The sequence below is a fragment of the Epinephelus moara genome, chromosome 10 (assembly GCF_006386435.1).
Source record: "Epinephelus moara isolate mb chromosome 10, YSFRI_EMoa_1.0, whole genome shotgun sequence".
NCBI classification, from domain to species: domain Eukaryota; kingdom Metazoa; phylum Chordata; class Actinopteri; order Perciformes; family Serranidae; genus Epinephelus; species Epinephelus moara.
In genome coordinates this window covers 8,089,925-8,114,938 of record NC_065515.1, presented here as the reverse complement: position 1 = coordinate 8,114,938, position 25,014 = coordinate 8,089,925, and the positions used below count along the sequence as shown (strand labels likewise).

The 25,014-nt window shown below is 40.2% G+C and overlaps 1 protein-coding gene across 5 annotated transcripts in view; it reads left to right on the top strand.

Moving 5' to 3' along the window:
• Window positions 1-11,883: 11,883 nt before the first annotated feature.
• The window catches only part of lpp (LIM domain containing preferred translocation partner in lipoma), a 242,475-nt gene continuing 229,344 nt past the window's right edge, over window positions 11,884-25,014 (top strand). The window contains exons 1-2 of one of the 5 annotated variants that reach the window (XM_050054771.1): window positions 11,884-12,040; window positions 20,427-20,498. The gene's annotated coding sequence lies outside the window, so the exon portion shown is untranslated. Of the gene's footprint in view, window positions 12,123-20,423; window positions 20,499-23,637; window positions 23,726-25,014 lie in introns of those variants that run through there. The other 4 variants (XM_050054769.1, XM_050054773.1, XM_050054770.1 and 1 more) reach the window with 4 other exon arrangements.

The following is a 25,014-nucleotide window of genomic DNA, read 5'->3' as shown; positions in this document are numbered from 1 at the left end:
CAAACAAAGTGGCAAATATTATCTTGGAGGACATCATTGCACTTGGTTGACTATTTTTCTATGATCTTAGATGTAAATATTGCATGATTCTTTCAGATAAAACACATTTTTGACTTGTGAATGAGTCAATGGAATTTCTTGCAATAATGAAAAAATACTGTCAATCATGTCCGCCTGGCACAAACCACATGTTTTGGACAGCTGTGAAGTGACAGAATGTCCCAGCACCATGGTTCTTATATTGCCAGATTCCAGCGAGTCTCTCCTCTTCATATATGGCAGAATATGTCAACTTCCAACTTGCTATGATGAGATACATGTAAAAATGTAAGAATTTAGTAACACAGATTTGTTTTTTTCATTGATAGAAAAATTTATATAAAATACAGGCACATAGAAGGATATGGAATGATGGCAAATCTGGTCTCCTATGTCTGAATTTCATGTTCATTGGTCAGTCTGAACTGGTAATAATGGCCGAACCCTCCGCCTCAAACATTTGGTCAAGTGTCCCTTTTTTTCACAAATCCAAGGTGGCAACCCTAACGACGATTGGGGTGTACTGTCTTGCAACTACAATGACACCACTATCAGTGGTACCCGGCGCATGAGCACAGTGCAGAGTAGCGGCAGTTAGCTAGCCAGTGGGATACACACACACGCACTAACACAGATGGTTGGCCAGACTGTCGACCACAGTAACAAACAGAGAAAATCGGTTTAAATCAGCAGCCACTGTTCAGCAGAAACTTGTTCAGCAAAAGGCTAGCTTTAAATCTTTAAATGGTCTCACACTACATAGTTAAAAGAGATTAAACGCCACTGCAAAGTAATTGATTTTTATTTCAAGAAATGTCACTGACCTCCTCTGCATCCAGCACTTGGAAATATTTTTCCCGTTCAGCCTACAGGCAGCACTTCCTACAGTAACCTAACAGAAGAATCAAACATTTTAAATTTTAATTATTTGAGGTGTTGGGTTCATTTAGCCATTTTGGCTCAGAAAAGATCAACACTTTAGAGATTCATTTTGGTATTTGCTTTATATTGTTACTGAAATCTCAGCATCTGATGGCTGCATGTGTTGTCCAGGTTTTTCTTTCGATAACATCAACCAGACAAAGTGTTTCAATACTCCGTTGTTGCTGAGGAACAGAGGCAGCTGAATCCATTTTCCTCAGAGTAAGAAAGTTGATAATGTTCATTGAAAAAAATAAATGCCATGTTAAATGGCAACCTCCCAAAAAAAACCTGATTTTGGGATACGACGATGACAAAATCCTGCTGCTTTAAAAACGCTTCAAAGGTGCAGCGTGAAGCTCACAAGTACAGATGATTTCTGCTTAAACCTTTGCTGTAGGCAGGGATTGTCTCTGTCTACCATTTTAATACATATTTACATGCTAAAACATAAGAATTAGAATTCATTAGTGTAATCTGAGGTCTAGATCTAGATTGGGAGTTGTTTGATTAGTAGCTTTGGGACATTGTTTTTGTAGTGAGTCTGCCTCTCTCCTACTTTTGTTTTTCCTTATTTGGCATGACTCTCTGTAATATGGTTGTGCTTGAAGACTAATCTCTGCTATCTCAGCTCTAATTAACAGAGCATACATGGTTCACACATTTGTTGTTTTTGTTTTTTTTCCCTGCAAAGATCTCTGTGTTGTTTTTGTGCAAAGCACCTGGCCTGCTTACTGACAGTGATTAGAGGAAGACACCAGATGACTTTAAAAGGATGGTTCATTTTTTTTGATGGGGGTTGAGGTACTTATACATAGACAGTATATTTCATACAGTAGATGTCAGTCGGCACGTCCCCAGTTTAAAGCAGGCTGGAGTCCAACATGGAAGCCAAGCAATGTACTGCTGTAGAGAGGGGCGGGAGCAAAACATATTTTAGCCACCTAAAAAAATCAGTATCTGTTTAAGTGCATGCTATATTTAGAGTATTTTCACTGCTTCACTTCAAGGTCAGACAGTGATGTATAACTGGAAAAAGAAGCAGTTATATCGCTCTCTTCAAAGCCAGACTACATTGAAAAAAACATTGATTTAATATTGCTAAACACAGGAGCTGCTGGTCTACTGCTGCTTCGATCAGTGTCTTTGTTTGTGTTGTTGTGTGACTTTGCCGTTTAAAAGGGTTAGTTTGGATTCATGAAAGTCACTCAATAACACAAACCAACTAACTGATGGAGTCAGCGGTAGACCAGCAGCTCCTTTGTTCAGTCAGCCAAAATTACTGTTTTTGTCAATGGAGTCTGGTGGCTTTGATGAATGCATACATGGGGAACTGATGCTGTTAATGGCTTCCACCTCAGGACAGGCTGTCTGACAGAAAGGTAAAGAGGTAAAAATAGTCTTAGTATAGCGAACACTTAAAATGATATTGATTTTATTTTGCTGGTGACCACCATCCACAGAAGTACATTGCTGAGCTTCCATGTTGGACGTCAGTAGTGATGCAGATGTTGGGCAGTTTAGGTAAGCTTGTTAGAAGATATCATGGGTTTCGGGCGGGCGGGTCATGAAGTGACAAAGCAGTGTTCATTGTCAGTTATTAATAACCTATATAGAAACATTGTGCAGTCATCCACCTTCAACCTGTCTCTTTCTCTCACACAGCAAACAGCTTTATCGTTAGCATTGCTGCACTCAGGCTTTCTGTTTTAAATCTTTTCGGTCATATCGTCCGGCAAAAATATTTTCCTCTGAGAGTGTGTAGGCCTAACACCATGTCCTAACAGCAAGCAAGCGTCTCTCTGTCCACACTAAATCCAAAAATATGCATTTCTGTAACGTGCGCTCATGGAATAAAACCACATAGGACATCTGCTGTGTGCTCAAGATCGTACTTAAGATGTAACCACTGACTGTACGAGGTCGCCCAAGCAGCACTGCTGTCCCAAATATTTTTGACAGCTCAAGTTGCTCAAGTTGCTCATGACGTTATACATTTGAACATTTGATTGTACTTGTCAATTTAAAGGAGCCGCAAAGCAGGTTACTGGCTGGAGCACAGCACCTTTGCCGGCTGTCCAGCCCCAAAAGCTAGGCTACGTGAGTAAAGAAATCGTCACATTCACATGAAACAAGGGAGATTAGCATGCTAGGCGTTATATTAGCATGGATGTATTCGCCCCTAGTTAAAAAAATTATTTTTCAATATCAACTCACCAGACAAACCAACTACTTGGGACACGGCTTCCCACGCCTGCTCCTTTTGATTTCGGTCCCTATATACAAACAGGCTCGAATCGTAAAGGACTCGATGTTCAGCCACAGCAATGATTAGCTTCTCTCTCATTTTGAAGTAGGAACGAATGTGTGGTAGGAACTAAATTTTCCGAGGATGTTCTCTGGGTTCCACACAAGCGATGGACATCTACTTTTCAATTGGTGGCTGGTCATTTGCAGCCGAAATGCGTCATAGCTAATTTGCATAAAGTTTGCGACTCCCCAACTTTCACCTGACGCTCTAGTTGCCAAAATGCGGACGCTTTGCATCTTTTGCAGCCGTGGTCGCCGGTGCCCATTGAAAATGAACTGAATTGGTTGCCTTTGCAGCTTTTGGTGTGCAAATAAAGATTGCTGAGTACTTGCTGTCTTCCTATGTCTGTACATACATTTTATATTGTGATAATTACTGGAAATGACAAACAAGAGAACCAACAGCAAGTAGGTTGTCATTAGTGATGGTCATCTGTAGAAACTTTTAGGTCTGGTTTGCAGGCTGACGGGTCGGTTTCGAGTCACTGATTAAGACGTGTTTGTGGGCTGGGCGGGGCGCTTTGCTTTTCATAACGGGCAGGGTTGGAGCGTAGCAGCCTGCTTCTCCGAACTGGGGGCGTGCTGACTGACATGTACTGTAGGCAATACACTGACTACGGATAAGTACCCCATACAGCCCCACTTAGAAAAAATCCGAACTATCCCTTTAACGTCAACCTTTCACATCTCAGGTCACCTGCACGATGTCGACACAGTCGGACATCGATTCCTAAAAACCGGTCCCTTTTGAAACTAAGAAGAGCTGCATTTAGAAGACAATGGGTTTCTCAATCAGCATGTTGGTGCAAACACACACATGCTTTCACTCAACACTTTTATGAGGAAGTACACATCAACTGTGCAGCTGCTGTGAATAGTGTTTGAGGTTTACCTACTTCAGAGGAAGTGGTGTGGGGGAGAAGACAGTGTTACAACCAGCAAATAAAACAGGATATCCGATGCTGGAACAATTGAAACACTAAAATATGACACACGAGGTTGTTTTCTCCGACTCTCTTTTTCTGTGTTATATATATATATATATATATATATATCTGTAATTTAAATGAGTAAAGTTGAACACAACAAAGTTAGATCAAACATCAAACATATCTCCAGTGTGAATTATCTGTTGTGGTGGACCCTGTGAGCACGTTTCTTTTCACGTTTTGGTACAGTGAGGATAAAATTGAAACCCATCATATCAATGACATGCGTAGCTACACTGCCTAACTGCCAAACATCAAAGAGCCCTTGATTTCCTCTAACCGAGCATGTTAATTGGTGCTTGATTGATAACTTGAGTTCACAGGCGATGGCATGTGTCGTCTAAACTGTTCCAGGGTGTCTTTTTGAAATCAGTGGAAGAAGAATCACTGGCGGGCCCATTAAGAAAAAAACTGCCAGTGTACATACTTGCAAATAAGCTGTCACACATTACAAATGAGATTACCTTTTTTCAGTGTGCCCCTGGAACTTGGAGACGAGGGGATGCACGGGTAAGACACAAAAATAGCTCAAATCGTTTGGTTTTTATCAGCGTGATCGATCTGCAAACGCTGTTTATACTTTCCTCATGCACGGTGAAAAAAAAGTATATTCACAGCTTGGAGCACAATGTAATCAGCTGCAATAAAGTAAGAATTATCGGTTAAAAGATAGGGCTCAGAGTGAATTATTCCTTCTTTTTTTTTTTTTTTTTTACATTTGGCCTTTAAAAAGAATGACAAATCTTTAATGTGTTGTAAATATTTTCATTAAAGTCATAGAAACTAATCTGTAATTATATCATTCGTCCCAGAGATAAAAGCAACAATATCTGAATGTATTTGCATGAACAAACACATGACACACACAATGCCAGTGTTCTGAATGACAACGCTGTGATACAACCATGAGAGGAGAATCAGAGGTGAAAAAGCAGTTATCGTATTTGCATGCAATCACAAGCAGGCATTCTAATTGTCTAGTTTGCATGGCAAAGAGCACTGAGGTCAGGTAAAGCCCACATGAAACAAGAGCTCCGTCGGACATCTGATAGTGGCTGCAAACATCAGAAACATTTCACAGCTTTGACGAACGAGAAGCGGCAGAACAACTCCGAATTCAAGTGAAGTCGAGGATAACGAGTGAACACAGGAGCTCAGTCATTAGGACATTTTTAGGTATTGTTCAAATACATTTTTATCAGGAGAACATTTCACCAAAAATGTGAAATATTTTTCATAAAAAACATATTGATTAAAGGTGCTTTCACAGCTTTTTCACAGCAGATATCTGGACATGTCATAACAGGAGAGGCACAGGTGTAATTATTAAGATTAAGGTTTTGAGAATGTTTGCACTGCATTCTCAAAAATAAGTGTAATGAAAAAGTCAGTATGCAGACTGTGGAGGCCCTTTCAGCTCATACTATTCAGACCCATAGAAATACATTGCTCTTCCATCAGCTTAAAGGAAAACATCACCCGCAAAACCAAAAATACATATTTTTCAGGCTCTTTATCAGTCTAGATAATTTTGGTGCGAGTTGCAGAGTGTATCAGCTGTAGAGATGTCTGCCTTCTCTCCAGTATAATGGAACTAGATGGCACTCAGCTTGTTTTGCTCAAAGCGCCAAAAAAATACACTTGAAAAACTCCACAACAATGTCTCTTTCCAGAAATCATAACCCGGTGACAAACTAGACCCACCAACCACATGGATGGGTCACTGAATGGACATACATGGTACAACCCAAAGGGCCCTAAGTGTCAGGGCCGGGACCAGGAAGAGATTTAAAAGCCCAGTTTCCACCAGGCAGTTCGATTCAGTTAGTTCGGTAGGCATTTCTTTCTGTTTCCACTGTGAAAAGTTGTGGATGGTACCAATAGAACCGTTATGTACCGTCCCCATTTTTGGTCCCCCCTCTGTTGGGGTACCACAGATACAGATCTACAGATCTGGTACTAAAAGGTGGAGCTCTGGACACTGCAGACTGTTGATTGGTCAATAGAGGACAGTCACTCTGCTCAGGGCTGAGTTGTGGCTGGTTTCATGTAACCTCTGTTCATAACGTGACACGTTTGACATACATTAGTAAACTATATCTATAAAAATGAAAGGATGTGTTGCTGCCTCTCACAGCAGCTGTAGACTGAGAAAAACGACTTTTAAGGTGGAATGTTTACTTGCAACATTACTCAATGCATGAGTTGACAACATGAATCCATCAACACACCTTAAAGGGAAATTTCGGTTTATTTCAACCTGTCTCCTATCGTCCTAAATTTGTTTCAAGTGACTAGTGACATAAAAATAGTAGTTAGCATGTTAGCCTAGATACAGCCGGGGCGCATAGTAGCGTCAGACCTGATAAAACGTAAGTGAACGGACATAGTTCAAGTTCAAAGTTAGTCGACTAAACAAGCTTTTTCTCCACAAAGACCGCCTCATATCGTTAGGATAAAGCTAACATGCTAACTATTATTTTTATGTCACTAGTCACTTGAAACAAATTTAGGACAATAGGAGACAGGTTGAAATAAACCGAAATTTCCCTTTAAATTTCACTTTGAAAACTTTGACAGATGCTTTGATAGATGCTTTTAGTGATGAGTGGATCTTCAAGCATTTCAATTTCAACTGGATTTTGTGAACTACATATATTCTAATCCTGACTTGGAAGAATATAAAGTGTCGCTAAGCGTTGTTCCTGTGGGCTACAGCAACACTAAACCCCTGAGCTTGCCTAAGAAGAACTAAATGCACAAACCTGCTATTTTTAAATATCCCATGGAGAGAGACTCTCACTGCAGCCTGTTCTATTTTGTTCTGAAAATGTCGGCGTGCAGCCTCGTTCTGTGGACGATAAACGAGGTGCAGACTTCCATCTGTGTCACTGGTAATGAGGAAATACAGTGAGTGCTGGATGGAGCAGTGAGTGACAATAACTCCGCCCACAGTTAAGAGTACTGTTTGCGGTGGAAACGCTAGGGTCTAGGTACCATGTCTGAAGGGTTACTTTTGGTTTCAAAGGTACCATACCGAAAGTGTTTGGTGGAAACGGGGCTAAAATTATCACAAAGAGACAAAAAGTACAGAGAGGGGCAAGTGACCACTCATGAAATGACCACAAAGAAGAGGCTAAACTACAATAAGATCTCGCTTCTGTGTAGGAGAGGTGGTGGAGTCTTCTGCGAATCTGTGCCCTGGGGCCCATTGTCTCCAAACATGCCCAAGGCCAACTGTATCACAGCACTGAGGGAGGTGTGAACTATTCATGGATGCAAGGCTCATTCATGGCGTCCTCATCGGCTCAGCTGTAACGTTAGCTAGCTCAGTGGTGCTAGGTGAGCTAGCAGTAGATGCACGCTTCCTTTTGCTCGGTGATATGGTTGGCGGGTGTGGTTCAAAAGATAGAAAGTAGTTCCTGCATGAAACTGCTCACAACAAGGTCTGTGGATTTCTTTAGTAAACGGGTCATGATTTCTCGAAAGAGACGTTGCTGTTGAGTTTTTCAAATGTATTTTTTTGGTGCTCTGAGCACCACAAGCAGAGTTTCATCTAGTTCCATCTCAACACTCAACAACTCGCACCAAAACAATCTAGACTGATAATTAACACTACAGGTAAGAGAGAAAATATGTATTTCTGATTTTGTGAACCTTTAACACAGAAACTGTAATGTATCCTTGCACAAATTGTTGACTATGTGACGACAACAGTACAAGCAATGAGGCCTTGTTCACATTTGCAGTGTGCATGCAAACCATAACTTGAGTTACAAGTGAAACCAATAAAACAAACAAACCATGGAATAAATGAATCAGATCCTTTTTTTGCTGTTTGATGGGCATGTCGTCTACACAGTACATCAACAGCCTGTTTCTTGCATGATCGTGTGATTCCAACATTTAACCCAGAATCACCCTCACTGCTATCCTTTAATTCAATACTTGAATATATGGCAAGTAACATTTCAACAGAGCTATCCAGCAAACTAGCCAGTAAACTCTGATTATAGCAACTAAAGGAGCCACACTGCTGAGTTCAAGTGGAGACAGTAACAAGCACGGACTTTCTCACGGTTACAGAAGACAGACAGTGCATGACAGCACGTAGTGTTTTAAATTTGAATCGGTTTAAATTACAGCAAGTGTAAGTTCACACCTCATTGGATGAGTGCTCCGTTAAGTACTGAAACACTTGCTGCACTGTTGTGTTTTTTTCTCAGCCAGCACTTTTCAATTTCCGAGATCTGTGTCCAATTATCATGTGCTGGTTTAGCTGAACAACTTAAAAAAAGCTCTGTAATACTAAAGTTTATGATACAAGTCAAACACATACAGTATAAGACACAAAAAAGTCGTCTCCCCTGTCTATAATATAAGAACTCTAATCTGCATTAAGTGGCGTTCAGTGGTTCAGTGTGTGCCTTCACTATATGAGTCTTTTCTTGGACACTGACACATACATCATTAACACTTTTACTATATTGTATGTCGTGGTGCAGTCTTATAATGCTCCAGTACTGACACAGTCAGAGAAGTGTTGATTAAGTTCTACTGTGACTCGTGAGTCTGTAGTTTGAGTTGATGTATTGTGAGGTGTTTCTGTTTTATTTCTGTGCAATATTTTACTCACCTGTAGGCTATTCACTGCATGGCTATTTAATTGGCATATTTCCCGACTTATTTCCTCCAGCGTGCCGAGTTTAGGCCAGTGCTGGGCCAGGTCATTTTTGAAAATGGCACAGTGATGGCAGTGTCTGCAGCTGGAATTGGGACACTTAATTTGGCACGATTCTGGGGCATGTTTTATCCTGAGTCTCAGTTGAGTCGGCGACCAGACGTGGCCCGAGTTGTTGCTTTCAGCGTGCCCGCGTATGGGCCGATATCTATCTATCTATCTATCTATCTATCTATCTATCTATCCATCCATCCATCTTCAAACAACACAATCTATCTATCTATCTATCTATCTATCTATCCATCCATCCATCTTCAAACAACACAATGAAACTGTAAAGTGCAAAGGGTGCTGGGATGATAAGTGTGACAGGTTGCTTTATATAAACCAGGTAGGTGGATATGACAGTATATACAGTACTTTTATATTTATATTGACAGAAATTATATTAACATGTTAAAGAAAGCAGTGAGCAGAATATAAAATATGTAATTTACTTGTAAAGTGTTTGCTTGATGTTATGTGGTTTGATTGTGTGGATTTGATTGTGGCTGACATTAGGCCTACGTGACTGAGACAATACAGAAAGATAAGTAAACATAAACAACTCTAAAATTGCCCAGTGTTGCTACACATTTTGACAAATAAAGGCCTGTCTTAATTAGATACCTGAGCTTGTTGCCAAGCAGTTCATTTTTGTAGAAGTTCTATAGATGTATTAAACTGGGTTGCTGGCTTCCCACTTGAGCTAACTACAACAACATATCCAGATACACGTATGCCAATGTATGTCGTAAAGAGACTTAAATGGGGAAAACCATGAACATCTAACTACTAAATATATAGGTTGGTCAACAAAAACATTAAAACCACTGACAGGTGAAGTGAACAACATTGATCGTGTTTTTACAGTGCATTGTTCTCTTGGGAAACCTTGGGCTCTGACACTCATGTGGATGCCACCTGACACGCTCCCCCCACCTAAACACCAGTGCAGACCATATTGCCTCATGGCAACAGCACTCCTCAGTAACAGTCGCCCCCCAGCAGGACAATGCGCCATGCCCCGCCACAAAAACGGCTCAGGAATGACCTGAAGAACGTGACAAAGTGCTCAAGGTGTCAACCTGTTCTCCATATTTCCTGGATCCCAATCTGATCAAACATCTATGGGATGTGCTGTTACCCCACCTCACAGCCCACAGGACTCAAAAGATCTGATGGTAACGCTTCGATGCCAGGCACCCAAGGACACCCTCCAGAGGTCCTGAGTCCATGCCTTGACAGGTCAGAGACAATTCCGGTACAAGGAGGACCCACCGTGGATCGGGGGTACCTTTGGGGTACCAGACCAGCACGCCCCACAAATATTCGATCAGGTTGGGATCTGGGGTATTTGGTCAGGTCGATGCCTTGCGCTTTCTGTCACATTCCTCAGGTCATTCCTGAGCAGTTTTTGTGGGGGGCCACTGCCATCGACAGGTGTTGTTGCCATGAGGGGGTTTATTTTGTCTGCAATGGTGTTTGGGTGGGTGGAGGGCGTCAAGTAGCATTTACATGAATACCAGAACCAAAGGTTTCCCAGCAGAACATTGCACTGTAACAAGATGATAGATGTTATTCACTTCACCCACCACCGGTTTTAATGTTTTGACTGATCAGTGTTTTTATATATATATATATATATATATATATATGCGTACATATTTAGTAGTTAGATGTTCATGTTTCTCCCCATTTAAGTCTCTTTATGACATACATTGGCATACATGTATCTGGATATGTTGTTTTAGTTAGCTCAAGTGGGAAGCCAGCAACCCAAGTCATATATGAATATACACTAAAAGTTATCTATATAGCCTCCTTTCTTTCTATATATATTTATATAAACATAAACATCAGACTACTATATATAAATATGTATCTCTCTCTCTCTCTCTCTCTCTCTCTCTCTCTCTATATATATATATATATATGTGTGTGTGTATATACTTACATATGTACATATATACATTTCTATATATACAGTATATATATATGTGAAAAACAACATATTGGTATCTATCAATCTATCTATCTATCTATCTATCTATCTATCTATCTATCTATCTATCTGTCTGTCTGTCTGTCCATTCATTGTCTGTCACCGCTTATCACAGCTGACATGAATATATGAACATGTATATATATATATATATATATATATATATATATGTATATATATGTGTGTGTGTGTGTGTGTGTATGTGTGTATGTATACATACATACCTATATATATATAATATATATATATAGGTATGTATGTATACCTATGTCATGTATATATATAATATATATATATATATATATAATGTGTATGTATATATATATATATATATACACGTCATAAATAAACTACAACAAGGAAATCAAAACTGGACAAGGTAAACATAAACATTTGACTACTATTTCTATATATAAATATATATATAAAGTAAAGACAGACAGTCTGTCTGTCTGTCTGTCCATCCATATACATGTCAATATATACACATGTCACAAACAGACTAAAGCAAGGACAACAAAACTGGACAAGGTAAACATAAACATTTGACTGCTATGTACAGATATAAGTATATATTTACAAAGTGTCTGTATAGCCTACAATGAAATTATAAACAGTAATGCAGTAGCGCAAAGGGTGCTGGAATTAGTATGGGCTGATTAATATAACAGTTTTTTAATATACATGAAGTGGGTGGATATGATCATATATGTAGTGATGATATCAACATGGTAAAGGTCAGTGAGTATTTATACCATGACAAATATAATTTACTGGTAAAGTGAATGCTGAGAAAAGAAAAGGGGAAACTGCATTTAGTTATGCAGATTGTCCTGTTGCATACATACATCCCTGTGTAAACAACCAACAGGCCGTCCCGGGTGCTCGGTGTCACCGCTGGCCTGCTGCCTTACATGGGCAAACCTCTCAACTCCCTGAGACGGCTGGAATTTCAGAGCGTGACGTCACTGCCTACAACTCTCCCAGAATTTGGATCAAGAAGTTTCACTTTTTTTGGTGGGATTTGAACCTCTGTTAGGTTTCCTAGAAAGCGAGGTAAGCGAAACTACCGAGCACTCTCCCGGCGCTTCAGAGATACCTGCGACTATCGGCTGTGTTTGACCCGCTGTGACTGAAGGTATGCCCGGTAAACCCGGTGTTGGAGCTGCGGCTCGTCTCCAGTTTGTTCGGCCTTGTTGGGCTGTGATATGGATTTTACTGTAGCTCGGACTGAGTTCACAATGAGGGCGTGGACTCGCACGGTAGCCTTGGCTGCTGCTAATGTTACATGAGGATACTAACAAAGCTAACTTGTCGGTAGCTTGTGCCCAGCTAGGCTCAGTCAGGCGGTGAAAATATAAGACATTGTGAACCGTCAAGTTTTCTGGGCGTCTCTGGTGTGTCTGTTTTTAGCCAAGTGGTCTGCTGCTGAGCAATGCGGAAGACACACTGTCACCGGAGAGACATGAGAGAGAGACCCCGACTGTCTGCTGACAAATATGTCGCTGAATTTCACTTTTAGCAGAGTCATAACTCACAAAGTGTCCCGTTACTGGAACAACTGTTAGCTAAGTTAGTGTTAGCTAGCTTTAGCGTCGTCGTTAATTAAAATAACCCCCATAACGTATGAACTTGTTTACGACAGCTGAGATTCGCCACGTTGTTTAAGCAGTTTTCATCACGGTCTTTTATCATTAACTCAAACAAAACTTTAATTTCGAGTCAGTTGTTTTGACTTTTGTACCCATTATGCTTCATAAATGACAGTATAATTCATATATACGTTTGCTGAGGCCCATAAAGTCATATAGGAGAGGTCTAACGTTACAGTGCAGGCCTGCAGTATACTTTTAATCCAGGTTTAAATCAAAAGACAAGACAGAAAAGCATCACTGTCTTGATTTGTGACATTAAAATGCACAAACAGGACACACCTGGCTCCACCTAAACTCCCCATTCACTTAAATAGACACATGTCAGGTACTGTATCTTTACACTTCACCAAGGAAAGACAGCTCTGAATGACTTTCTTCCTCCTTTAGATAAGATTTTTCTTAAAGGACAAAAACCAGACAAATCCCATTCATTTCTTGGTACGAGGGAGTATTCCAGCGATGTTTATTAGTACCAAATGTCACTCCATTCATTACATGTATTGTGAAGTTTTGTTCGCATTTGTGTGCCTCACTTAAAGGTCCAGCGTAGTGAGGATTGCAGGTTGCAGCCAGCTAAACTTTTCCCAGACATGACAGTTTTAAGGACTCAGTATGACAATGCAGAAGACACACTAGCTATGTTTCCATCCAAAAGTGATTCAAATCATTGGGAAATGCGCATTAAAAGAAATACGAATCCTGTGTGTTTCCATTAATTGTACGGACTTTGGTGAAAACTACGAACTCGTGCGAGTTTTCCGCAGAACCGGAAACAAAACAAGTCTCGCATTCTTCTTCTTCTACGTTTTCTGGCAGTTGGCAACCAGCTTGTAAATGCATTACCGCCTTCCCGACCTGGAGGGTGGATATCACCATGGAGAGAGGTGCGCTACGTCAGACTTAATTCGAACGTAACTGTTTCCATCCCCCGTTTTGCGAATCAGCATTTTTTCAAATCAACCAAAACCCGGCTAAAGCAAGCGTATTTTAGTTTGTGCGAATCAGGGGATTTTAATTCGAATTTTGGCGTTTCCATCATAATTTTCCGATGCGATACTTCTAGTTGCGCATCTAAACAGGCTGATGGAAACATGGCTACTGACTGTCTGCTGACAAATATGTTGCTGAATTTCACTTTAGCAGACTCATAACTTAGCGTCAATTTACTAAAGTGTCCCGTTACTGGAACAACTGTTAGCTAAGTTAGTGTTAGCTAGCTTTAGCGTCGTCGTTAATTAAATTAACCCCCATAACGTATGAACTGACTTGTTTACGACAGCTTAGATTTGCCACATTGTTTAAGCAGTTTTCATCACGGTCTTTTATCGTTAACTTAAAGAAAACTGTGGTTTCTGGTCCGTAGATATGACTTGAGATGTCTAACATTACAGTGCAGGCCTGCAATATACTTTTAATACAGGTTTAAATCAAAAGACAAGACAGAAAAGCATCACTGGCTTGATTTGTGACATACAAATGCACAAACAGGACACACCTGGCTCCACCTAAACTTCACTTCAATAGACACATGTCAGGTACTGTGTCTTCACGCTTCCTCAAGGAAAGACAGTTTTGAATGACTTTCTTCCTCCTTTAGATAAGAAGTTAAATGTTATCCACTTTAATGTCTAAGAAAAGGAAACAGTCTAAGCCTATTGTCTTCACTGTTGATTACATCCTTTGTGTTCAACGCTGTCATTTTTCTTAAAGGACAAAAACCAAATAAATCCCATTCATTTCGTCCAGTGTGGTAAGGATTGCAGGTTGCAACCAGCTAAACTCCTCCCAGACATGACAGTTTTAAGGAATCAAAATGAAGATAATACCTGTTCAGTTTCCCCCAACTGATCAAATCATTTTGGTTTTGAATGTCTGACAGTTTCGGCAGAATTTGGTATTTCTCAGCCTCAGAGCTTTTGAAGCCTAACATTTATTGTTTCATTCGTTGTTCTTAGTTCTATAGGTTGGCTCAGTATTCATATGTAGGCAGTGATGGAAGAAGTATTCAGATCTTGTACTTAAACAGTTTGAGGTGGCATATAGGTGAGGATTGCAGACTGCCACCAGCTGAAATTTCTAGCAGTTGGAATTCCTTCAGTGTTCATTGTTCAGGACGTTTTTAGTGGGAGTTGAATTATTCGTAGAGGTGTTATCCTCTCCAAAACGGACCAGTTGATTAAAATAGTTAAAAACACTGCATGTTGGAGATGGGAAGCTAGCCCAGCACCTGCTCGGACAACTTAAGATTGAGACATTCAGGAGGTTTTTACCGAAAGCTGAATTATCCACAGAAGTCTCTTCCTCTCCAAAACAAAAGGACCAGGGGTCTCATTTATAGACATTGTGTATGCACACAACGAGGCCTGAAAGAGGCGTACGCCACTTCCCACGCAAAAGTTGTTATCTACAAAAATGGACTTGGTGGGAGAAACTTTGACCTATGCCTACAAACATTTTGGAGACGGGACTTTGGCAATGCAGATGGTGAGGTGGAGGCCTGAGTATAAAAATTGTCAGTTTGTTTTTTTTTGGCCCATGACATTTTTGGCTTTTGTCCGTACGTACATTTTTAGTATGGATTAGGGTCCGACCGATATGGATTTTTTGGGGCCGATTCCGATATTATGGAATTAAAAAATCTGATAACCGATATATTGGCTGATTAAATTTTTACGTTTTTCAATTTAAAAAAACCAAGGACATCATTTCTTGCCGATTATTCTCGAATGGCTATAATCGGCCGATAAATCGGTCGGGCCCTGGTATGGATCCTGCGCATTGTTTTATAAATGAGACACCGGGTGATTAAAACTTGTAAAAACATTAAATACAGCAGGTTCGTGTTACACATCTGTGTTTCTTCTGATGCTGCTTATGGTGGAGGGTTTGCTAAGTAGGTGGCAGACGTGTGCCCCATCTAGATCCAGCATTTGATTTGTCTGTTCTGGGCTACTGTAGAAACATAGGGGTGCAACATGGCGACCTTCTTAGATGAGGACCTGCTCCCTATAAAGATGTAAGCAGCTCATTCATCATCATTATATTCCATTTCTTCAAATATATCCCCCTTAATCGTATACACTGAACCTTTTACGCTTCAAGATTTCTCCTAAAGCTTTATGTGGGTCACAGTCACAGATAACTCACTGAATACCTCCCAAATATAGCTTTAACAATGTCAAAAATGTCTCCATCTTTTGTGAAAAGGAACCTTGGTCCAGACAATAGACATTGTTGTGCTATAAAATGTTGCTAACCTGAAAAATAAGTCTCACTTTCTTCTTTAAAAGACTGAATTCAAACTTTGACTTAGATGTTGGATTTCAAATCAATAACACCAAGGTCTCTGGAGAGTGCTGCCATCAAACCGAATACATCTGCGTCGCTCCGACACACTTTTGACTCAGGCAACATTAAACGGAACTGTCTTTAAAATCTTTGGTTAAAAAGGACTCGTTTGACAGCGTTGATGATGTTAAAGTTAAAAGATGAGTGCCTCAACTGCCTTTGAGCCCGGGCCCCCCTGGTAGGCTTAGTCAAGTTATTCTACTGTTTGTGGTACTTTAATGAGGATGTCCCTTTTCTGGAAGGAGCAGCCGCAGTTTCCCTGACTCAAAATGAACAGTTTTAGAGTTGAGTGTGATGTCAAGACAGTGAGCTTTCAGAAAGTGTTGCCTTTGTGAGTGTTACCACAGTCAGGAACCAGTGTGCATCTCTCTGTGAGCCGTGGCAAATGTGGCCTGTTGGTACCAGAGTTTTTTGTGTTTTGTGCTCTTACATTTGATCTACAGATTACTGTCAGTCTTTGCCATTTAACATCACTTAAGGTATTTCCAGAATCCTCAAAAGATTCGTCTAATCATCTGGATGCTCCGTGATAAGAAATATTATTAACCTATTTCCCAAGTTGCAGCTCTTTTTCTGAATGATGGAAGCTGGAGTGGATATTTCTCCTTGCTTTATTTATCCAATTTGAATTATATTGGTTCACACTGATGCTTCTTTGCAGTATTCAATATTTTCACAATAATAATGTGTTAATATTTTGCTTGTGATTTACAAAAAGAACAGGACATATGTCATTTCCATCTACCTGGATGAGGCGATGTAGTTGCAACTTGATAAATGGGTTCAAATCCATTTTATTGTGCAATAAACAGAATATATTTGAATCCAGATGATTAGAAGATGCTCTGAGGAATGTGGAATCACCTCTAGAACAGCATTAAGTGTTGTTTAAGGGCAGGTTTTTATTATTATTATTATTATTATTATTATTATTAATTTATTTTAGGTATCTCTATCATTTTGTGGCTCCTCAGTAGTGTTCCTTTTCCACGTAACCTGACGTAGATTTCTGCATGGTGATGTTGCTTCACATAAACCCCCTTACAGTCTAATGTGCCTTTTTGTGACTCAGGTTTTCGTTCATGTTACGTTTAGTCACGTTATGTCATATCAATCTAATTGAATAGCTGGTTAGTCAGCCATGCTAACGTGCTAACTTACCATTGAAGGTGCACAACTCTATGAGCGTGTGGGTGGTTTAATTATATGGAGGATTTACTGAACATTTGTTCGCAATTTTCACAGTTATATTGCGATAATTATTGTTATCATTTTTTGTTTTTTCTTATCGCTGTGGACACCACATTAGTTTGGGTCCAGAAGTCACACAATAACACAAACTAACTGATCGAGGCAGCGTTAGACAAGCAACTCCTGTGTTCTGCGAGGTAAAATTGCTGTTTTTTTTGTCAAAGGATTGTCGTGACTTTGAAGAGAGCTACGGAAAGGCTTTAGTTCCCCATCAGAGATAAATATTAATATAAATATTATCAGTGCTCTAACCTACGTCACTGCTTTTTGCTAACCGCTGAGTAAGTGTTTCCATTTGAAAAAACTGGAAAAGAACGCAGAATGTAATGATAAAACATGAGAAGCATGAACTGAGGCTAGCTACCATCCTTTAATGTAAGTCTGGTGACTCTCGAACCCGAGACTCTTAAACTTCTATTAGTGATGTAATGTGAAATAATTAACCTCCACCGAAATACGCAAATACGACAGAAAAACGTTACATAAATCACATTAGAAGAAAAAAAAGTGTATATTCCTTTGACAGATAATGACACCAGACTTCTGAGACAACATACAGAGCACAGCACGGACATGTCAGTGCCCGCTTAAAATGTCTGCTGTGCTCTCAGGTAGGGTGTGACATGTAGTAGCCTGGTTTGCACAAAACTACTGTTGTTTGTCTTTAACTTAAATCATCATAGATCACTGAAAAGTCCAGCAGGACATTTCATTGACACAATACCTGCATATCTCCAACATCTGAAACTACACTCAGGGTAAAGACTAGTTGCAGAGTAAACTCATGTCCTGTGCTTTTACCATCCCAACAGTGCTTCATATCCTGTGAGAGTGATGTAGGCTAAATCACTGACAAGACATAAAAACTATCTACCTCATAAACTGACATAATTAAACTTAATCAGGTATAATAAAGTCATAAACTGCTAAACTAAACCTAACTAAAACAGCTAGCAGGTTGTCTACAGCTCCTTAAACTGCATAAAATGTCTTAAATTCAATTTTATAAATGTTAGTCCTTAAAATTAGTTGTCTTAAATTTGAATTTTATTTGCCACGAACATTTTATCTAATTTCATTTATCCATATTTTAATTTTGTTTTGTCAAAACGAGTCAAGTTTTTCTGCATGAAAGTCCACATTTTTGATGTTACAAGTCTTTAAATCTACCACTGAATACTAATACGTCTTTTTACTTACACTGAGCTGTTGGCAAAATGTAGATTAACTTACCTCACTCTTACCTTATTCCTCCATAACATCTGCCTCTGCATGGGAACCCATATACACTACTTACTTTCATACTCACCTGCAATGCTTGAATGAGAAAATGATGATTCGTCCAAAAATCTGTCTTAAATTTGGTCAGAAATGATCATGAAGAAGGTCTTAAAAGCATTAAATTTAAGTGTCTAATACCTGTAGACACCCTGAGCTAATCACTTAAATTGTTATCAAGTGACAATTACATGTTACAGCTTCAGTCTGTATGACAAAATGAGCAGTGAAGACATGATGTGCAACGCTTGTGACAGGCATTATTTTACATTTTATAGCAATAATCAAAAGTAACAATAGATGAATAGACGAATATTGCTACTTAAGGCTTCAACCGCACAGATTAGCCTTGTGTATTCAATCATGAGAGAGCAAAAAAAAATTGAATTATCTGTTTTCCCCATGAACTGAGCAACAGGTTTAAACGTCCCTTTGTTTCAGGTGCAGTAAATATGTTTTTCTGCACTTAACCCTGGCTGCAGTGCTCAGCAGCACTTAATCATGGCCGCTGTTCCAGTGGTTTGATACTTGTAATGAACAGACACATCTTATTTATTTAGTTGAACTTCCAGTTTGCTTTGCCACTGGAAGTGAGTGTTATATTTATCTCTTGTTTGGATTGAATGGAATTGAGCAGGAGGCATATCTTTGCTAGTGTTATTAGATATTAAATAGTGTTATTTTGCGTGATCGTGCCCTTATTCTGGCAATTGGATTTGGCGTCTTTGACCTTTTCTCAGGACTACGAGGACTGTGCTTGATTGACATCTCCCTTACTCTCGTCTTAGTTTTGATTCACCTGGGGTGGGACAACTGACAGTGTCATCATTCTTGATGCTATTTGGTCTGCTTTAAACGAACCCTGGTCCGCTTCCAAAGATAGTTCGGTTCGTTTGGAGTGGTGTGAACGCTCATTCGAACTCTGGTGCGGACCAAACGAGTGAACTCTGGTCCGCTTGAAAACTGGGGGTCTGGTGTGGTTCGCTTACAGTGGGAAATGCAAACGGACTGTCCAGCGAACCAAAGAGAGTAAGTGGCGTAGAGCACAGTGTATTTTGGGTAGAAAAAAAAAAGGGAAAGTGGGAGGGGATGGATTTCCGTTTTCGGTCCTGGCCAAACGATGAGCCGGGTTTTCTTCTTCCTCATGCTTTTTTTTCTTCCTGGTCACTGGACATTTCGGACAATAACTGCGCAATGTTGTCCAGGTGGTTTGGTCCACTTTAAAAAGTGCAGTGTGAAAGTGAACCGAACCAAATGAATGTGTAGCATTTTTCAGCATTCCCCGTCCAATTGAACCGAGTCCCCCTGGACTATCATGGTGTGAATGTGCCCTTAGAGTTTGGTGACATCATGCCACTCCCAGCGTAGCTCTACCATACTTCAACCTGACTAATCAGCCAGGATTATTAACAAAACTTGTGTGGCTTGGCCTTTAAATCTGACAGATCAAAATAATTGTTGTACATTTAAATACCACTAAGCAACAAGCAACAACATACTGCTGTAAAAAAGTTTGTCCCTTTCCTGACAGAGGTACCCTCATCTGAGTTGTCATCACTAAATAATTGTTACAGTGTGGTGAAATATCTTCTGTAGTGCCACGTGTCAACATTGTTTTCCCTGTACTGTATCTTTGCAGTGAAATATTACTCCAACAGGCTGTGACAGGTGCCTGGTGAGAAGTGACAGACTAAAATTTAAATGGACAACTTACACTTGGGTTCGTGCAGGATTTATAGGAGCCCGTCCATGACTTATCTTTCCACTGATAAACCACACACTCGTGGAAGGAAATATCCTTGAGTTGACAGGACCCACTCACCATGTTGGTGGGGACCTGCACAGCACAATTATAGTTATGTAATCCGTTTGAGTAATACAGAGCTGTCTCTGTTTCTCAATCTCAGCAGATTTCAACATACAGTAAAGGGCATCGCTTCAACAGTCTTCCAGGAATCCCGTACATCCAGAGAGGAGAAAAGGTAAGATAGCTTTTACTGTGTTGTGCTTCTTTATTTACTGTGTGCTGGTCTTGTTTTTGTCCTGCTTTTGTGCTTTCACGTTGGATGGTAGTAGAACTTATGTTTGAAAGGTCGTGCGTTGCACTCTAAGCGCAAAAATATGGACATAATTTAGCAAGTCAGGGTCAAGTTATTCTCAAAAACTAACATAAATTTGCCCATGAGGATGATTTGGGAACTTAAAGTTGTTCAGTGGTGAACACAGTAAAGCAAAATATGATCATATATCATATATAATTGTGTTAAACGGTGCATCTTAAAATGAGAATTGCTCTTAATTTCTCCTTGATGTAGTATCTCTGTGAGCTTTACAGCTTCAGGTGTAGTGTCTTCTCTGTTTTAGGGCCAAGCTTCAGGCCTTAAAGTGAAAGAAGGTTGCTACTGTGTATGCAAACAAAAGTTTTATGAAGCCTTTTGTGGTTTCAGAGGGAGCTTCGGGTTATCTGATAAAAGTCCTCGAGTGATGTCGTTTGAGTCAGCGATGGTTGCGGCTGAAGACTACAAATTTGAAAGTGAAAAGAGTCTGTTGGTGTGGAGTTAGACAGAAGTGAGTTTACCAGACCTCTGTGGCTCCTCATCTCTGCTTGAGTCTCAAGGCTACATTAGCTGCTGCTAGCATCACCCAAATCTCTAAACGAACTGTTGGCTGTCGAGTTGTCTTGTGGGTGAGGCGGGCGCCAGATTTTAACAAGGGTAAAAAAAAATGTGTGGAATAAAAAAAGATGATAGCGCTGGTTTTGCTGCATCAATTTTGACTTTTTAAAAACTGTGAGTCTGATAATTTTAAAGGTGCTTTACTAATAGCTGGAGGCCTGTTTTAATGCTTAGGGCCTGTTTAATTTGTTAGACTGCTCACTCTGTGTTTTGTAAAGTGACATAAGTCTAAAACCAATCTCAAGAAGTTGCTCTGAACTCACTTGCTACAATACCAAAGATGTTAAGCCCAGTTCAGACCAATGATTTGCGACAAGACGAATTGAAACAGGCAACTACTTGCAATGTGCCGCTCTGCAACGTTCTAAAAACCTGCTGGTTCACACCAATGCAACTAGATGAGATGGTGTATCATCTCTATGCAACAATTCTCTGTACTTCTGTTCTGATTTGCAGCTTTTCAGGCTTATTCTTGGGAAAAAGAGGGCTCGAACACACCGTCTGCGGTCATTTTGACTTGACCAGCGGACTTAACTATAAACCGACTGGCTTTAGAATCAGGTGACATGCTTTATGTTCCAAAACCAGCCGCCCACAATTTGAGCAGCGGAGTTGCAGGTGACACCATCAGCCGGCTTGAATCAAGCTCAGACCGGCCAGTTCACACCGCTGCAACTTTTCTCTGCAACGTTCTAAAACGGTTTTGTCTTGTCGTGAATGTTTGGTCTGAACTGGGCTTCACACCTGAGTGCTCATGCAGAAGAGCACTTGTACACGTTAAAACATGACGGTTGTCTTTGTGGGAGGCTGTTTGTCCCACCCTCTCCCACTGGGATTGGAAGTAATGTGTGGCACTCAGCGTAGAATAGATACTTGGTACCTTGTCAAGCTGCTGGAGTTTGTAGCAGAGTGTAAATAGGAGACACCTCAAGAAAACTCTTTCCTTTTCAATGAGTCAAGGTAGAGCTGGCACTGCAGCTGCACATGTCACCGTCTTCCATTTGTTGTTGTTCAAACGTGCTGGTAGGCGTTCGTCTTCTTCTTCCTTTGGCATTTAATGGCAGACTAGAACACCTGTAGGTGTACATGCTGCCCCCTCAGGTCTGGAAGAATTGCATCCCTGGTGACTACGGTAATGGAGAAAAATTAGTCCCGCCACGTTTTCAGAATTTTGGCGTCCACTTGGTACCAAAGTATCAGTTCTTGTGACATCCCTAATCTCAGCTGGCCGAGGTTGATTGCATTCATCGTGGTTTAGCTCATTGTTAAGAGCACACATTATGAAGCCATGGTCACCTCTTTTATTTAAGTTTTCAGCTTCTTCGATGTTATGTTAAAAGCTCTGCGTGGACATTGCAGCCACATTCTTGCGTGTCCCTGTTTGGCCGTCTCTTCCGAACATGCCAGGATTTTGTCTTTCAGAGTTTGGCTTTCATTAAGACAACATTCCAAAATATTTGTAGCACCTCACTGTTCTCCCACAGATCACCTCCATCGCAACAGGCTTTTCTCATCTCTGCTCAAGTGCCAGACAAATATTGCATTAGCGTCATGTAAAAGTTACATATATTCTCGTATGTCTGTTCAGACCGACTTGGCTTTGGATCAGATTTGCACCAGATTTAGGACTTCGGGATTCACAGAAGGTTATTTAAAAAAGCAGAGACTGTATTTTAAATACAAATATATTTTAAAGAATTTATGAACATGTAATAATTTCAGTTGTCTGAATGCGGCCTGTCCCTTTGGGATTTGCATGAAGTGGGTTGTTCTGTTTGAGGAAACGAGCACTCTTAAGCCAAGTTGCTCTTCAAAACCGTTCCAGTCCATGCAGGGAGGTGTAATGTTCTCTCTTAGCAGCTGTTAATATTACCGTGATCTCCGCTGACCCACAGCACTCATGGGATGTAATCAGACTTTAATTACACCTTCTTAATCACTTGAAGACAATCTGTGTGACAAGACAGCTTCTCACAGTAAATGTGCTGTCCTTAACGTCTACTCTGGCCCCCGTCGCCTGATTAACAAAAAAGTAAATTATGATTATGTTTCCCTGCTTTTTTGCAAATTTATTAAGTTTCCTGTTTGTGGTTTTAAGCTATCTAATCTTCTCCTCTCCACATTTCGACTGCCTTCCCTTTAAGAAATGAAGCTTGTGGGGCAGGCTCACGCTGTTACCCATCTTAGGTCAGACTGAACCCAAAGCGATTGTGAAAAGTTCCTCTACAATCATCTTTATTATTCCTAGTGAAAGGTATGCACCACAGAACTGGCTGTGCTGAGTGACTCTGGCTCACGGAGTATGGCATTCCAAGTTAAAAGCAAACCAAACTGATATTGCCCTCAATACTGTCTTCATATTTTCTCCATATTTGGAAATGTTTACCTCCTCATGATGGTTGACAGAGGTTGGGAGAGGGGATGTGAGTCATTTCAGCTGCATAAGGCTTTCTAGGGGTGAGAGGAGCCTTCCAAGTGACTGCCATTTAGTGAAGCTAGCATTTTTCTGTGCTTCAATGATCTAAAGAGAAGCTGTGAGTATCATTCTGTGCTTAATTTCTGTTTCAATATTTTAGTTTTATGGCAGCATGTGTGTGCACAGTGAGAGAATGCTATTTGTTATTGTTTCAATTGCCTTACATAATATGATATAATGATTTAGAGGAAGCTAAAATCATTGATTGGTCCATGCTCTTTTGCCTTTTTTGATAACCATATATATATTTGCTGCTTGTGGGGAACTTGTCCACCTTTATGTCACTGTTTGATTGTAGGTTTGAAGTGTAAAGAAGATGCTGTTTCCTCGCATCAGACACATTTTAGACACATAATGTTCCCGTGCATCTCTGCAAATATGGAAAAGACAGGGACTTGATATCGACTGAGCTCACAAGATATTTTGGGAAAGTTTTTTTTTTTTTGTAAAAGTTCGGACTAACTTTGCAGCACTGCAGTGAGAACATTTTTGTCCGCGAGACTGACCTTGTATACAAACTGTCTTGTCAGTTATATGAGGAGGTTAGAGATGAAGGTGAAAAGCGCACAAATTTGTTGTGTCTGGCCGAACTGAATACATATTGTAGGATAAAAACTGTTAAATAGCCCAGTATGTTTTTCCTGCAGATGGCTTCTGGTTGTGTTTGTGTGTGTGAGTGTGTGTGTGAGTGTGTGTGTGTGTGTGTGTGTGTGTGTGTGTTAGTGAGTGTGTGTGTGAGATTGAGTTGGGGGCAGCTCGGGTCATTGAAGAATCCTGGTTTTGCAAACATCCACTCTAACTGATATCTACACCTTAACAGGTCTGACCTTCCTCCTGGCTCTTACTTTCACACTTCAAACATTCAGTGGCAGGTGCCTGGCAGTAGTAGTAAATGATTTTACTTAGCTTTAAGCGCTGGTGCTGCTGACTTCAGTGATGGTCTGGTGTGATTATCTCTCACTTTTATCTTAAAATTCGCTCGGACTGTATCAGCGTTCAGCCTTAGAGCTAGTAACCCTGTTTGCGTGCTGATGTCAATTGTTTCTTTTTTTTCCCCATATCATTTTACTTAATGCTGGATCTGTATGCTTGTACATTTATGACTGAATATAAGCTACTAGAAGCCAGTTATCTGTTTATGAAACAACACTTAAAGCATATTTTTAGCCATGCTTGTCCCTTTGTTTCCCACAGTTTTCATAGTGCTGACCAGTTCGAACCAAACCCTAAACCAAAACTTATAGCTGCTTTCATATTGTGCTATATATACTGTATGTTTGTGTATGTGTTGCTTTTCTGGGAACATGGCTGTCTTGTACAGTCCACGAAAGCCAATATGCATTTTAG